This window comes from Lactuca sativa, chromosome 5 (genome assembly GCF_002870075.4).
Source record: "Lactuca sativa cultivar Salinas chromosome 5, Lsat_Salinas_v11, whole genome shotgun sequence".
NCBI lineage: Eukaryota > Viridiplantae > Streptophyta > Magnoliopsida > Asterales > Asteraceae > Lactuca > Lactuca sativa.
In genome coordinates, this window is record NC_056627.2 from 228,156,336 (window position 1) to 228,171,287 (window position 14,952).

General features: G+C 31.2%; 1 long non-coding RNA gene across 7 annotated transcripts; it reads left to right on the forward strand.

Moving 5' to 3' along the window:
- Positions 1-1,607: 1,607 nt before the first annotated feature.
- LOC111881912 (uncharacterized) lies at positions 1,608-4,713 on the forward strand. 7 transcript variants are annotated; one of them, XR_006192635.1, is made up of 7 exons: positions 1,608-1,954; positions 2,126-2,297; positions 2,370-2,863; positions 3,231-3,331; positions 3,435-3,487; positions 3,831-3,941; positions 4,507-4,713. It is a non-coding gene; the product is annotated as an uncharacterized LOC111881912 (long non-coding RNA). The 7 variants fall into 7 exon arrangements; XR_006192632.1 differs by having other exon boundaries at positions 4,662-4,713; XR_006192633.1 differs by lacking the exon at positions 4,507-4,713 and adding an exon at positions 4,139-4,361.
- Positions 4,714-14,952: the final 10,239 nt, after the last annotated feature.

Here is a 14,952-nt window from a genome sequence, read left to right on the forward strand (position 1 = left end):
CACCATCACCAACCACCGATGCCAACATCGCCGATATCCTTCCCTTTAAAATCAAATCTGGATAAAAAAACTCAGAATTTACGGTTAACTACAACATTTCAAGCACTAATTCACAACTTAATTCAACATTTTAGACACTAATTCAACACTTATTACATAAAAAAATACACATTCACAGCTTAATAACTTAGACAACTTAATACATAGAAAATACATATTCACATCTTAATGACTTACCATATTTTGTTAAGGCATTTCATCAAATACTTTGTGTGCACCAGCTACATCATATCAATAAACACCATAAAATATCAAATCTGACCAAATATATAAGATTTTCATCATATCTGAAGTTAAGTGATATTGTTTGTTTCTTCGGAGAGGTTTGACAGTAGTGGTTTGACGGCAAGAACATATTTAGATCTTCAAAGGAAAAAAAACAACCAAATTTCAGAGATCTGAGATGAAAAACAGAAAACCAAATATGCAACTTGAATAACATGACACCAGATCTTGTCGGAACTCTTTCAATACTGTCGGATCACACAGATCTGGACATGGTGGTGGCAGAAATCGTAAATTTGGACCGGAGCCTGCAGATCTAGACAATGGTATGGAAGATCTGGTGGTAGATCTAGTGTTTCAGTGACAAAAATCGTTAGATCTGAAGGTGGACGTGAAACTGATGGCAGATTAGAAAGTGGATGTTTTAGATCTGACCAAATCTTGAACGATCTAGACTAGGAACACGATCAGAGATAAGAAAAAAAATACCAAAATCATTCAGATCTGGTTAGATCTGAGCAAAAAACACAAAAAAAAGTCATCGGAATAATGTCGTCGGAGATCACAAGCGGTGGTGTGGCGGTCGACGGTAGATCTGAAGCGGAAACACCTTGGTGATGTCGTTTTTTGTATGGTTCCAGATCTGAAGAAAAAAAAAGATGACTGAATCGACATTCCGACGAAGGTTAAGTGGTCGGAAACGGTGGTGCTGGCGATGATGGTGCTAGCGGTGGTAAGTGGTGGTGGTAATAGGGAATATGTGTTCTTCAAAAATGGTGGGAGAATTTGAAAGGATTTTTCATTTGAAAAGCTAGATCTAATTTTAAAATGAAGCTTTTATGTGTTTTTGTACTGTTTATGTTAAATGGACAAAAATAATCTTAATGAAATGGTTTTCATATGGTTCTTAACTTTTAATTGTTCTCATTTAAACTTATATATATATATATATATATATATATATATATATATATATATATATATATATATATTATTGGGGCGTTGAGGGGGTAAAATTGGCAACCGCACATGACCCAATTTTTTTATTATATATTTTTATTTAATAATTAAAACGTATAATAATGACAAGGGCCGATTTTTTCTGGTTCGTCCTGTGTGCCTTTGATGATATTTAAATTTCCCAGAACCGGCGATATATATATATATATATATATATATATATATATATATATATATATATATATATATTTATTTATTTTTATTATATTATTGAGGATATTGCCCATTTTTTGAAAATTAAGAGGTATACCTATTATAACATCATATACAATCCTGTTAAGCATAATGAAAATAACTGCACATTGCACATGCTCATTTGATTGTAACTGACGGTGGTACCTTCTCCCTACATCTAAACGTGGAAAACCCTAATTTCATCTGAAACCATCAGTCATCATTTCTCACAAATCTATTATGTCTCTCTAATTGCTCACTTTAATTTCTTCTGTCTCTCTAATTGCTCTCTTCCGTCTCTCTCTCTATATATCATCTCTTATCTCGGTCGATCAATAGGCGTTGCTTGTGGAAGAACCTTTCACCATCTCTTCTCCCAAACTCTCTGATAAGAGCTCTAATCCATATCCTTCCTATTCCATTTATGGTTCCCGTATCAACATTTGCCTCCTCCGTCGTATCTCCTGCAAGCTAGGTAAGTTTTTTCTTCACAAATTCATGGTTTCATTGTTTTTCTTCACAATTTCAAGTTGATTATCGAGTTTTCTTTAACGATTTAAGGTTGTGCGACATTATTTAGGGCTTCATTCAGCACTATCTCTCTCTAACTCTGTATGTGTTTGTGTGTTTTTATTTCATGGACCAGGATTGAAATTTAGACACCAATGGCCGCCATCTTTGATTTTCAGCACCACCCCAAGAAATGTTCGATTTTCAACATCACCCATTTAGAAGATTTTGAAATCACACCATCATTCACAGAAGAAACCACAACATTCACCGCCATTGAACAACCACCACCAGCTCCCTTCTCTCCAGTACTATCCCTTATGAACCTTAAAGTTTAACCCTCCAATTTTTCTTATTTTATCTCTTAATCGTTGATTTAGGGTTTGGGTTGTGGCTGCCTTCGCCCTTCTCTGCGTTTTTCTCTAAACAAAAACCCCTGATGGATGTGTACTTGGAAGTGTACTGAGAAATTGATCAAGAAGCAAGAGGAATCTATTTCACGAAAAACATATTCATAAGAATTTGAAGAAATCCTTCCCAAAGAGGGAGGTAAATATTCTAATAAGTGTGATCATCTCTTTCTCTCTCTCTCTTTAACTGTTTGTTTGTTTGTTTGTTTGTTTTTTATAAGTATCATTCCTTCTTCAATCTCAACACTTTGATTCAAAAGATGATTTTTTTCTCAGCACCACCTCAAAGGTATGTGAAGAAACAACTCATAATATTTAGACATGGGTATCTTTTTTGATTTGCAAACATGGGACGTAAATCTTGCAATAGAAGCTTCAACAAACACACAAAGTTCATACAAAGCTGCTACTTTAATCACACAAGAATCTCCAAACAAAGAGATGATGATTTCCATAAAAAAAAGGTGAGTGAATTCAGCTTTAAAGATGTAAAAAATTCGTATTTTGGCATCAAGAACAAATAGTAATTTGGCAGCCAAGCTGTAAATAATACCAACCTGTAAAGAACAAGGAGATGGATTTTTTTAACCATTTCTTTCTTTTTTCTAATCTTGACCTTTTAGTCGACCTAGATTTATTTGCCCCTTTTTTAAGTCATGCATTGCATCCAACTATTCTCCATGGAAATGAAACCACATCCCTTAGGCCTTAATTTGTTGTGTATTTTTACGTTCTTGATCGGTTATGATGTTTAAGAACAGGGAAATCAATTTTTTAAAATAATTTTATGATGCTTAAGTTCTTGATAAATTATAATTTTTTTTATTGTAGTGATCAAGATGTTTTGGAAGAAAAGTTGAAGAGGGACATATCTGTCTTAAGTGGTTTATATTCTTAACACAGGGTTGAAAACTGTAAATTTGATTCAAGAGGTATTTTCTCGGTTTAAATCAATTATTGACACTTTAACTTGGGATTCTTTTGAATATATTAATTTGTATTTTGTTAAATTTTGTTATGTTATATGATTGGTAGGTGCACCTGGTGTTGGTTTTACAACTCATCTCATCACGGTTAAAGCAGGAGAGGTATTTCCATCAACTTTCACAAATAATTTATAGAATTAAGATCAATTTTTGAAGCTTGTATCTATTTTTTGTTTTTTGTTTTATGAAATATGAATCACATTTAAAGCAGCAATATGGTCCTAAAACCGTAAAAATTGATTTTTTTATTATAAAAACAGTGTGCAGGGGCAATATGGTCCGAAAACTGTAAAAGTTGATTTTTTTTTTTATTATAAAAACAGTGTGCAGGGCAATATGGTCCTAAAATTGTAAAAATTGATTTTTTTATTATTATATAAAACAATGTGCATGGGCAATATAGTCCTAAAACTATAAAAATTGATTTTTATTAATATAAAAACAGTGTGTAGGGGCAATGAGAAAAAAAGTCGAGATGGTGTTTTCATAGCAAGACGACTTGAAATTTTGCTTCACCTTCAACCCCTTCATCAAAGATTATCTTATTTATATCATTGTAAGTTTGCTATTTCATTTTTCTCAAGCTTAGTCTGGTTTGTATATTTGGTTTCTATTTTTATACTTTCTTGATTCTTATTCTTGAATAAGCATGTTCATTTTTTGTTTTCTGGCTCTTCTCCCATTATTAGAATGGTACGTATTTGATTTGCACTTCCGTTCATCATTGTTGAAAGTTTTTGAAATTTCTGGTAGCATTTAGCAGGAAAACAAGTTTCCATCTGTTGCTGCTAAAGACTTTCTCTCAGTTTTGATTCTTAAATTATTTTTTTTGTCAAGCTCATGCATTTGTTGAAGCAGTGATTATGTTATTTAAAATTTTCCTTTATTTGTAATTAGCACATGGAAGGATTCTACAAAGAACCAAGTTATTCTTTTAGGAACTTTATTATTTATGTTATTAGAATTCCCCTCTAAAGTAACTATGATCACAATATTTATTGCAAAAATGAAAGTTGAAACGTGAAAGACATGTGGTTTGCTTAAATGCCTAATTTATGTTGCAATCCCAGTTTTGAATATTTCAAAGCGGTTATATGTTTGACAGTAATTTTTGTTGTCAGTATGTAGAGGTTTTTGGGCTTTAGATGAATACGTTTCAACAAGGTCTTAATTCTGAAGTTTTATGAGATTTTGAAAAGGATTGAAGCTACTAATCCAAGTTTGCATTTGTAACAAATAAATAATCATTTCTTTGTTACCATTTCTATTTATTTAGATAGATAAAAGGAGAAAGCAGATGATACCATGGATGATGAAGGTGCATGAAATTATTTAAGTTGATGGATTTTTTTATGATATGATTACAAGATCAACAAAACTTGAACCGTGTAAATTATTGGATCAGTGCTTATCATCTATACAATATTAATGTCACTGATGGTCTCGAAAATTTCCTTAACATCTTAGTGGTAAACAATTTTCTTTTAATCTAAATACATGAAATTGCAACATAGTTTGATTAATATGTTTTAAATACATTAAATTAAATAGAAACGTACTTTGATTAATATGTTTATCATCACATCTTACTTTCATTGCTTTCTTTTACAACCAAGTTAAGAAATTTTACTTTCAAAAATCTATCCAATTCTAACATTGTGCTCTTAATCTTTTTATGCCACATTGTACTTTTAGTTAAACAACCAAACCGATGTTTTGGAAAAAAAAAATTAAACTTTAAATAAAAAAGCTTTCTAGAAAATACAAATTTAGGAAAATTGGAACTAGATTTAAAACTAATAATAACTCAAAATGTGGTTTAAACATTACAAAAACTGCATGATATGTGTTAGAAAATTTGAATTAATACAAATTTTTTTTTTTCAATTAATTGATTTTAAAAAAAATATTGAAAAGAATAAAACAACTATGCTTATCTGTCATCTAATAGGAAAATATATCCACGATTTCGAGAGGGATCTCTTTCTCATTTGTCCATACCCCATAATCGAGTCTCGAGGTTTCAAACACTAATCAAAATTTTAACTATAATTTTAATAGTTTTGTTTGTCCAGTACAATTTCCTTTCTCAAGGTTTACCTATTAAAATTTCCGGGTATTTTATGTTACACAATTTCTATGCCCATTTATCCACTTAAATTCAAATACACTAGGTTTTATTTTTTGTGTTCTTACTTTAATTTACATATTTTTTTATGTAACTTAATAACATCCTTTTTTGTCAAGGTATGGTGTTAATCAAATCAAGTTGAATTGTAATTTGTTTGGTTATAACAACCGATTCTTATTGAGTAGTTTTCTGTATCTATTTTTTTTTTTTTTTTTTTTTTTTTGAAATTTTGTTTGACTCATGAAAAGTTAATTTCCAATATTGATGCATTCAAACAAACACCATAAGACGGAGAAGCCATTAGCTGATCAACGTACACTATAATGATGTCTTTTTGTGAAATAACATGTTTACCAAAAAATTTATCCTCCAAATTAAAAAGGCTCGCCGAAAGAAACATATCCACCATCATCGAAAGCAATATAATCATCGAAAAAGAAATTATGTGCTGAAAAAAAAACCATCACCGCCCATCGCATTCACATGCATGAGAGGAGAACAACTCACTGTCAATTTAAAATTCATCTTAGTCTAAAAATAACTCACTCTACAACATCCAAAAACAATGTGGTGTATATTTGAGTATATAACCGCTCTCACTATATACTCAACCACTCTTTTCCTTCCATGTTATAGATTCTCGATAAACTAATTAAACAAATTATTCGCACCCGTCGCTTGGCGCGGGTAAACGGCTAGTATATATATATATATATATATATATATATATATATATATATATATATATATATATATATATATATATATATATATATATAACCTCTCTAATAAATGAATGTTTTTTTGTTACTTGTTACATTCTCATTCAATTTGCCAAATGTTATTTTGTGGTTATTTTGAATTATTCTTTTTCCACATTTCATTTTATGAGTTTTTCTATTTTATTAAATTTCACATAATATTTTAATATAATAATTGCAATAAATTGATATCAATTTCATTAATGAACTTGCATTTTAATTTCAAAATTAAAGCTTATTTGTTTAGTTTATTTATTTAAATTATTTATTTAAACATAAAAGATAAAAAAGATTTATATTATAGTAATTCTTTGTTTTTTCTTATATTCTTATAAATTAAAAGTTTTTAAATATTATGATTTTTATATTTAGTTTTTAAATTAATCAAAGTAATACCTGGGTCTGACAACTAGTATATATATATATATATATATATATATATATATATATATATATATATATATATATATATATATATATATATATATATATATAACCATTATTAACAAATAACCAATAATGAACGTTGAAATTTAAAGCGATTAACGGCCTAAGATGTGTTGTATATTTGATGCACATTTACCAAATTATACCATAAAACTCACATTTTTACCTAAAAACTCACCTTTTTTTTTCGTTTAAATTTTTTTTAAGCTACATTTTTATCGGAAAAAAATAGAATATACAGTTGTTTACGATTTTCCGTCATATTTCCATAGAGATCCATATTTATATATTAAAAACAAAGTTTTTTTTTTCGAAAAAAACCACTTCATTTTATTGTTTTTTCAATATTTAAGTTTATTTTTATCTAAAATTTGATTATATCAAAATTTTCAATTTTGTGTCCTCTGTTAATTAACATCAACCTCGATTAAAAAAACTTCCATCAGTTTCTTTGAATCTAAACTATAAGTATTTCAATTTTAACATTCAAAGTGTGAATCTGACTTAATATTGATCACATTATGAATCTGCTCAGATTCATAATAGGCATATTCATAATGTGAATCTATACTGAAATTTCATTTTTCTTATATGTCAATATGAATCTATGTTTAAAGAATACAAAAAATAGAATTTTGATATATTTAATAAAATTTTTCGATAAAAAATAGTTCTTAACTTTTCAAAAAACAAAGAAACGAAGTGAGTTTTTTTGAAAAAAAAATCATTTTTTGTATATCAATATAAATCTCTATGGAAAGAGGATGAAAAACCATTAATAATGGTATATATTCAGTTTTTTTTAATAAAAAACATGGCCTAAAAAAATTAAACGAAAAAAGGAAGTGAGTTTTGTTATAATCCGGTGAATGTACGTCCATTGTAAAAGTCTACAACCCTTATTTTTATCATTAATCGCTTTAAATTCTGATGCTTTAGATTGGTTTCTTGGTTGCTTGATTAATAATGGTTCTTTATTGAATTTTTTAAGATATATATATATATATATATATATATATATATATATATATATATATATATATATATATATATATATAATTTTAAACCAACTGTGTAAATAGGATATTTATCTCAAAATACCATGAATTTAGACAAAAAGATCAACTAACCTTGGATCATTTGGTTTTCTTATTATTTTGAATATAACAAAAAGATGAACATAGCTTTTTGGTCAGCTAGCTTCATATTTGGGATTGCGTAATTAAGTTGACAAAAAATATAATAACTTTATGGATATTCGAATTGATATCTGAATCCGTATTCGAATATCAAATTTTTCTATCTGAAATCAGGATATCCGCATTTCAGATGTTTGGTTTTGGACATCTTTACCTCCATCTACCTGTTCATTTACTTATTTGGCATGATGACTTACGTGAGGAAGTTTATACAGAACAAACATTTGTTGCTCTGGGCAGTATTGTAACGTTTTTAGATGAAGTAACTCACTATATGGGTTAAATGGATCCCCCACCCATGGTAATAAAGTTTGGCTTATAGAGAATCTCTTATTTTCATTTTGTTTTATTTACTTCATTGTCTTCTAAATACATTCTATTAGTGGTATATGTTGATTGTATTATTATTATTATCAGGATTGATTTGAATTTGTAAAGGGATCAAAATTGTAACGCCTGTAGATCCGGGCTAGTCAATTTAGAGGCAATAGGGGTCGAAAACGACTTTTCGACAAAAGATTATTTAGAATAAATAATATTAACCAAGTTGTAGAATATGTCACAAGGTTTCCGTACATATAAAGAACGCCGAAATCCGAGTTATAACGAAGAAGTTATGCCCCGTCGAAGTTTTACGGCAAAACTGGCACGACACCGGGAAACGTAAATAGTGAATTTACGATAGAGCGAAATTTAGCCTTAGCGACCTAAACGAAAGTCGTAGAATATGTTAAACCGGGAAAATCCATAAAAAGAACGCCCAAATCTGACTTCGTATGAAGAAGTTATGATTTTTCTAAGATTCGGCTTAGCAGTGCACGACCCGAAACTCGAATTTTAGTTCGAGCGGTTTTTGGCTTACGCGACTTAAATGAGAGTTGAAGATCTCATTAATAGGAACTCAACGGTAAAAAGATGGACGAAAACGAAGTTCGTATGAAGGAGTTACGAATTCTTCGCGGTCATTTAACAGTCTAAACGCCTCCTACTGTTAAATTTGAGATCGGTTGAGAATTAGCCGACGGAGTTTAAATGAAAGTTGTAGATCTCGTTTTTACCTACGCGTGGAAAAAAAACGTCGAAAACGGAGCTCGTATGCGAAAGTTACGGGGTTTAGAAGTCGGCAGGGTGCTGTTGCAAAAGGGGTGACGTGGCCGAATATGGGCCAAGGCTTTCTCCCCAAGGAAAGCCATCAGATGATGACACGTGGCACTGACTCGGCAAGTCCGTCAGGAATTCACCCTATAAATAGAAGTGTCGGGTCTTGCCATTTCTTCACACCTTCAAACCCTTCTTTCTCTCTTTACTTTCTCTGTCTAAAGCCCCTACCCCCCCCCCCCCCCTAAAGGCCTAGGTAAACCCCCTAGCACCCGAAGGAAGCCCCGAGGCTCTCGGAGTCCCGAGAAAAGAGCCTTTCGGCTCGGGAACGCTGCTCCAGCGAAACCCGGTTTTCAAGAAAACCCGCTGTAAGTGAGCTATGCCTACCCTATCTTCAGTATAGCTTATGTTTTAATATAGTAGCATTATTAGGAACTTATAATGAGTATTTGGGCTATTATTATGAGTTATATTGAGTGTTATTTAACGCTTATATAATAATAATAGCTAGACTATTAATTTGTCGTGGTTATCGTTAGACTAAACCCTAGTGGTATTGGTATTAGGTTTTATCGAAGGGAAATTGTTTTGAGAGTATCGAAGCGTTATCCCAGTGCTGAGTCACCACCTTTTCAGGTGAGTGCATGGTCCCTTTCATCTTACACATAGATATGAAGTATTTTATTATAAATTACGTGCTATGTGTGCATATTGTCTGAATACTTTCTGTCTATGCTGGTGAAAGATTTTTATACATGTTTTAAATGATGTAAACCGTATAAAGTATTTTATATCTACAAAATATATTGGGTAAAACATGGGTAGATGAATGATGAGGGATAAAAGCTGAAATAGAGGAACATTAGTAGCATGGACCTAGTGCCCTATAGGTATACATTGGCAGCAGTGGACCTAGTACCTTATAGATGAGCACTGGCAGCTGCGCCACAACTCGTAGATGTTTTAGATCTACGGTAAATGTCCTAGCAGCTGCGCTCTAAGGACAGTATCGGCAGTTGCACCTAATAGGGAGCCTTATGACCATGACAGTAGCGTTTAAAGGTCAATACCGGCAGAAGCGCCTCACAGAAAATGTCCCAATTCTGGCAGCTGCGCCTAAGTGACAAGATTAGCAGCTGCGCTTAACCAATGTGTCATTGGCAACAATAGACTTCATGTTGTTTCCTTAGGATGATCCTTAGGAATGAATGAATGAGAAATAGCTGATTCTTAGGGTAGATCCTTAAGAATAAAGAAGATAATGGGAATGGGTAATTGGGTTGATTGTTTGATTGTTTAAACATAATAATTATATTATTGTGGGTTGAAAACCCTATGTACTCACCAGGTTTCCCAACCTGACCCACTCAGTTTATTTATATCACAGGTGTTGATGTGAAGTCACATTACACTAAGAGATTTAAAAGAGATGTAGATCACTAGAGTAAATGAATGTAAGTTCTGTTTATGCTTATGTTTCTGTATTGACGATGACATCCCAAATGTTTTAAAAGTGAATAAAAATATATTTATTTAGAAATGCTTTGATAACGCGATTATCATGTTTTTCTGGGAACAAATTCCGCAACATTTTTATTAAAAGAGATACTTTGATTTTTATAAAGCATAAACAAAATCGGTCTTTTCTGGCCGTAAAAATGGGGATGTCACAAAAATATTAAACATTTTAGTGCATCTTGATGTCAAACAAAAGAGTTAGGCCATTTAAAATACATTTTAATTAGGAATTGAGGTCTCTCATATCTTGCATATTACTTTCAAATAAATGAACCAGGTCCTTAAAATACACTCGGTGAGTGTTACAAGTCATTTTGTGTCGTTTCAATGAACCTCAAATTGGGTCGTTAGACATATTCTGATGTACTTAAAGGGTTATCCTAGTCATGGAATCCTATATGAGAAACACGATCATCATGTCATTGAAGGGTTTATAGATGCCGAGTACAATAATGACCCTACAAACATGGAATCCGCTACATGGTATTTTAGGTTTATTGGATGGAATCTAGTTTCGTGGAAAAGTAAGAAACTAAATGATGTCTTTTGGTCAACTGTTGAATATAAATATAAGGTGTTTGGCTAGGACCTCTTGGAAGCTGATATGGGTACATAATCTGTTGGGTGAAATTAGGTTTGCTGAGTCTAAACCAATGAACATGTATTGAGACACTAAAGAGGCTATCTATGTTACAAACAATCCCATATCTTATGAAAGAACTTAACATATCGAAGATTGCCATTTCATTCTTGAAAATCTAGAAGATTTAACCATCTCTACTCCCCATGTTCGAATAGAAAGCCAAAACTAGCTGATGTCTTCATCAAGGCTTTACATGGTTCTTGGATCTATGCAATTTGTAAAATGGTAGGAATGATTATGCTTCAACTTGAAGGGAAGTGTTCGAATATAAATATTGTACTTATTAGTTTTTTTCCCATTTAGCCCCTGAGTTCGTCAGATTTCCTATATCTAGGGTTCCTACCTCTCCCTTTCTCTCTCTCTCTCTCTCTCTCTGTATATATATATATATATATATATATATACACACACACACATACTCTTATACCTTCTCCTTATATAGTATCAATCAATAAGGTATGCTTAGATTCAATTTATTTCTTCTTTGCTAAGATGATAACGTATTTTTTTTCTAGGGATTTCACTCTACGAATGAGATTATTATCGAGAAAAAGAAACGTCATCTCATTCAAACCACCACCCTCATAATCGTGAACCTCATTTCTTCATTATTTTTCAATTTGAGCAATATATATATATATAATTGACTAGTTGGTTGATTAATAAACATCAAAGTCAAGTACAAGTTTGGTTTTGATGTGTAAGAGTTCGAAGGTAGCGAGACTTTCATCAACGATTATAGGTGTTTGGTGTTTATACTTTGGAATTCCTATACTTTGTTTCTACATTATAAACTTTTATCTATCTAAAAAGAGAATGATGTTTGGTGGTAATCGGGACCTTGATCCTAATATCATGATGAGAAAGAACTGAGTAGATTTGGATGCAACATAATCGTTTTCTTGTGAAGGATTAAGCATTCTCATCATCCTCGAGATGCAATATATATATATATATATATATATATATATATATATATATATATATATATATATATATATATATATATACTTGTTTTGGACCAAATGATACAATTGTGGAGCTTTTTGGAGCATATAAAAAACAATAAACTATATAGACCAAAAATTTATAGTTTACTCATTATTTTCTATAAACGTGAATTAAAACACATTAAAATTGTAAACTGCACGAACAAAATTTAACTTAGAGAACAACCGTAAATTTTGATAAAACCATGTGAAGGTAATTCATTTCACTTAAAACCCTTATGGCTCTAAAATCTCACAAAGAAAGCCTAAATTTCACTATGATTTTCAACTATGTCGAGGACAAGACATCGATATAAATTGTTGGTCATCATTATATGATATGTATTTAAAAATATATTTTTTTAGTCGCACATATCTAGATCGTCCATCATAATGAAGGATTATAATAAGTTTGAGAGGCTAATTACGGAATAATAAAAATGATTCATATCTCAAATTGTGTTTTAAACACTATGTTTTTCTTTCATTTGCACTTTGCACTACATTCATTTTTTGTTGGTTGTAAAATGAGGATCTATTCATCACTACTAGAAAAATGTGAGATTTCCTATGAATATTTACGAGGAAAAAGAATTTCTCGATATCACCTACGAATTACCAAAGAAAGTCTTAGGAATAACCATAAACGTGTTGTCCTCGGAAATCCTTCGGAAGTTCCTACACTTTTCCTAGGATATTTATAAATACCCAACTTTCCTCAGTATTTCTTGTAACAAAAAAATCATAGCGAGTTTATGTAAAGAATACAATCATTGTTCTTACACTTTTCCTATGAAGGTTGTACTAACTACATTTTCCTAGATATTCTATCGGTATTTCCTACACTTTTCCTAGAATATTTATAAATACCCAACTTTCCTCGGTATTTCTTTGGTAATATTTTTTTTAACAATTTTTTTTTCTTGTAACAAAATAAAATCATATTGAGTTTATGTAGACAATATACTCATTGTTCTTACACTTTTCCTATGGAGGTTGTACTAACTACAATTTCCTCCGTATTCACTTGGTATTTCTTACACTTTTCCTAGGATCTTTATAAATACCCAACTTTCTTCGGTATTTTCTTAGTAATATTTTTTTAACAAATTTTTTTTCATGTAACAAAAAAATCATATTGAGTTTGAGTAGAGAATACTGTTATTGTTCCTACACTTTTACTATGAATGTTGTACTTACTACACTTTCATCGATATTCCTTCGATATTTCCTAGGGACTAGCTTATAAATGATCAATTTATATAGATACTTGTGTTACTTAATCAAATTAAACCATGATTGTTACTATACTTCACTACTAGAAAGGAAGTTTCCTCACTTTCCAAAGGATTTCTAGGAACGGAATCCATTTTTTTTTAATTCGCGGCTGAAACGTCTATTTTTTTCGCTCAATATTTTTGTACAACGTCATTATACATGAATTGTTTTTAGCTTACCAAGTTATGGATGATATATACATACGTACACCAAAATATGTATGTTTCCTCGGAAATAAAGGAAACTTCTTGCAAAAATATAGCCTTGGAAATTCCTCGGAACTACCGACAAAACATATTTTATCGGAAATGCCTCACAAATTTCCTCGAAAATCCCTTACGAAAGTTTCTTAGGAGGGTTTTGCCTACACACAACTTTTTCACGGTATTTCTTCGGAAACACCGATTTCCTAGGAATTTCCGAGGAAATTGTCCATCGGAAAAACATGTTTTTTTAGTAGTGCATGATCATAACTTTCCAAGAAAACTTATAAATTATCATCTTTTGTTTTTTTAATTTTGTATATGTTTTTATTCCTACAATTGACTCACTTTTGTCCTTTTCCAACTACACAATTTATTTAATATGTTTAATGTTATTGATCCCCTATCTAATACAGTATGTTACATTAAATGCATGCATTTATTTCATTCAACAATTACTATCAACTTTTTTTGACCATTATTTTCTAGAATATATAAGAAAATGTTATATTTCGTAGTAACCCATTATTTTAAATAAAATATAGAAAGGCAAAAATAGAGGTACGCATAACTATATGGTTTAAATTTTAAAACATCTATTTCTTTTTGAAAAGAAGTCAACTAATGGTTTAAAACAATTATTTCTTTTTAACAAGAAGTCAACTACAATGTTTTCAAACAAATTAATTACTTAAAGTTCATCTATAAATCAACCATTACATAGTCAAACACTCAAGACACCATGGCTATGAACTATAGTGTTATATTCCTTTCATTTTGCTTGGCATCTATTATCTCACAAGGGTTAGCCCGAAGATCAACATCCATTCATCCTCCCAAACCTTCAAAGGCATCAAACCTTCATCCTCCCAAACCTTCAAAGGCCTCGTACTTACAATGTTGGGCTGCATTATTTGATCTTGAGGCATGTTATACTGAATTTTTACGGGCTGCACAAAATTTCCAAATTGATACGGGCATTGGACCAACTTGTTGTAGAGCTGGGGAACGCATGAATGCTGGGTGTTGGCCAGCACTATTTCCTTTTAATCCGTATTTTCCCATACAACTTAAACTGTATTGTTTTCGTTATTGGGTACCAAATCCTCCAAAACCATCGGTGGCTTCTCCTCCACCTGTGGTTGCACCAACACCAGAACCAACCGCAGATATACCCATTGATGAAGGTCGAGTCGCTCTACCCCTACATGCACCATCATCAAGTATCAAGGGACCTTTTATGAAGACATCACCAACTATCAAGGGACCTTTTATGAATACACCAATTGTGAGTCCAATT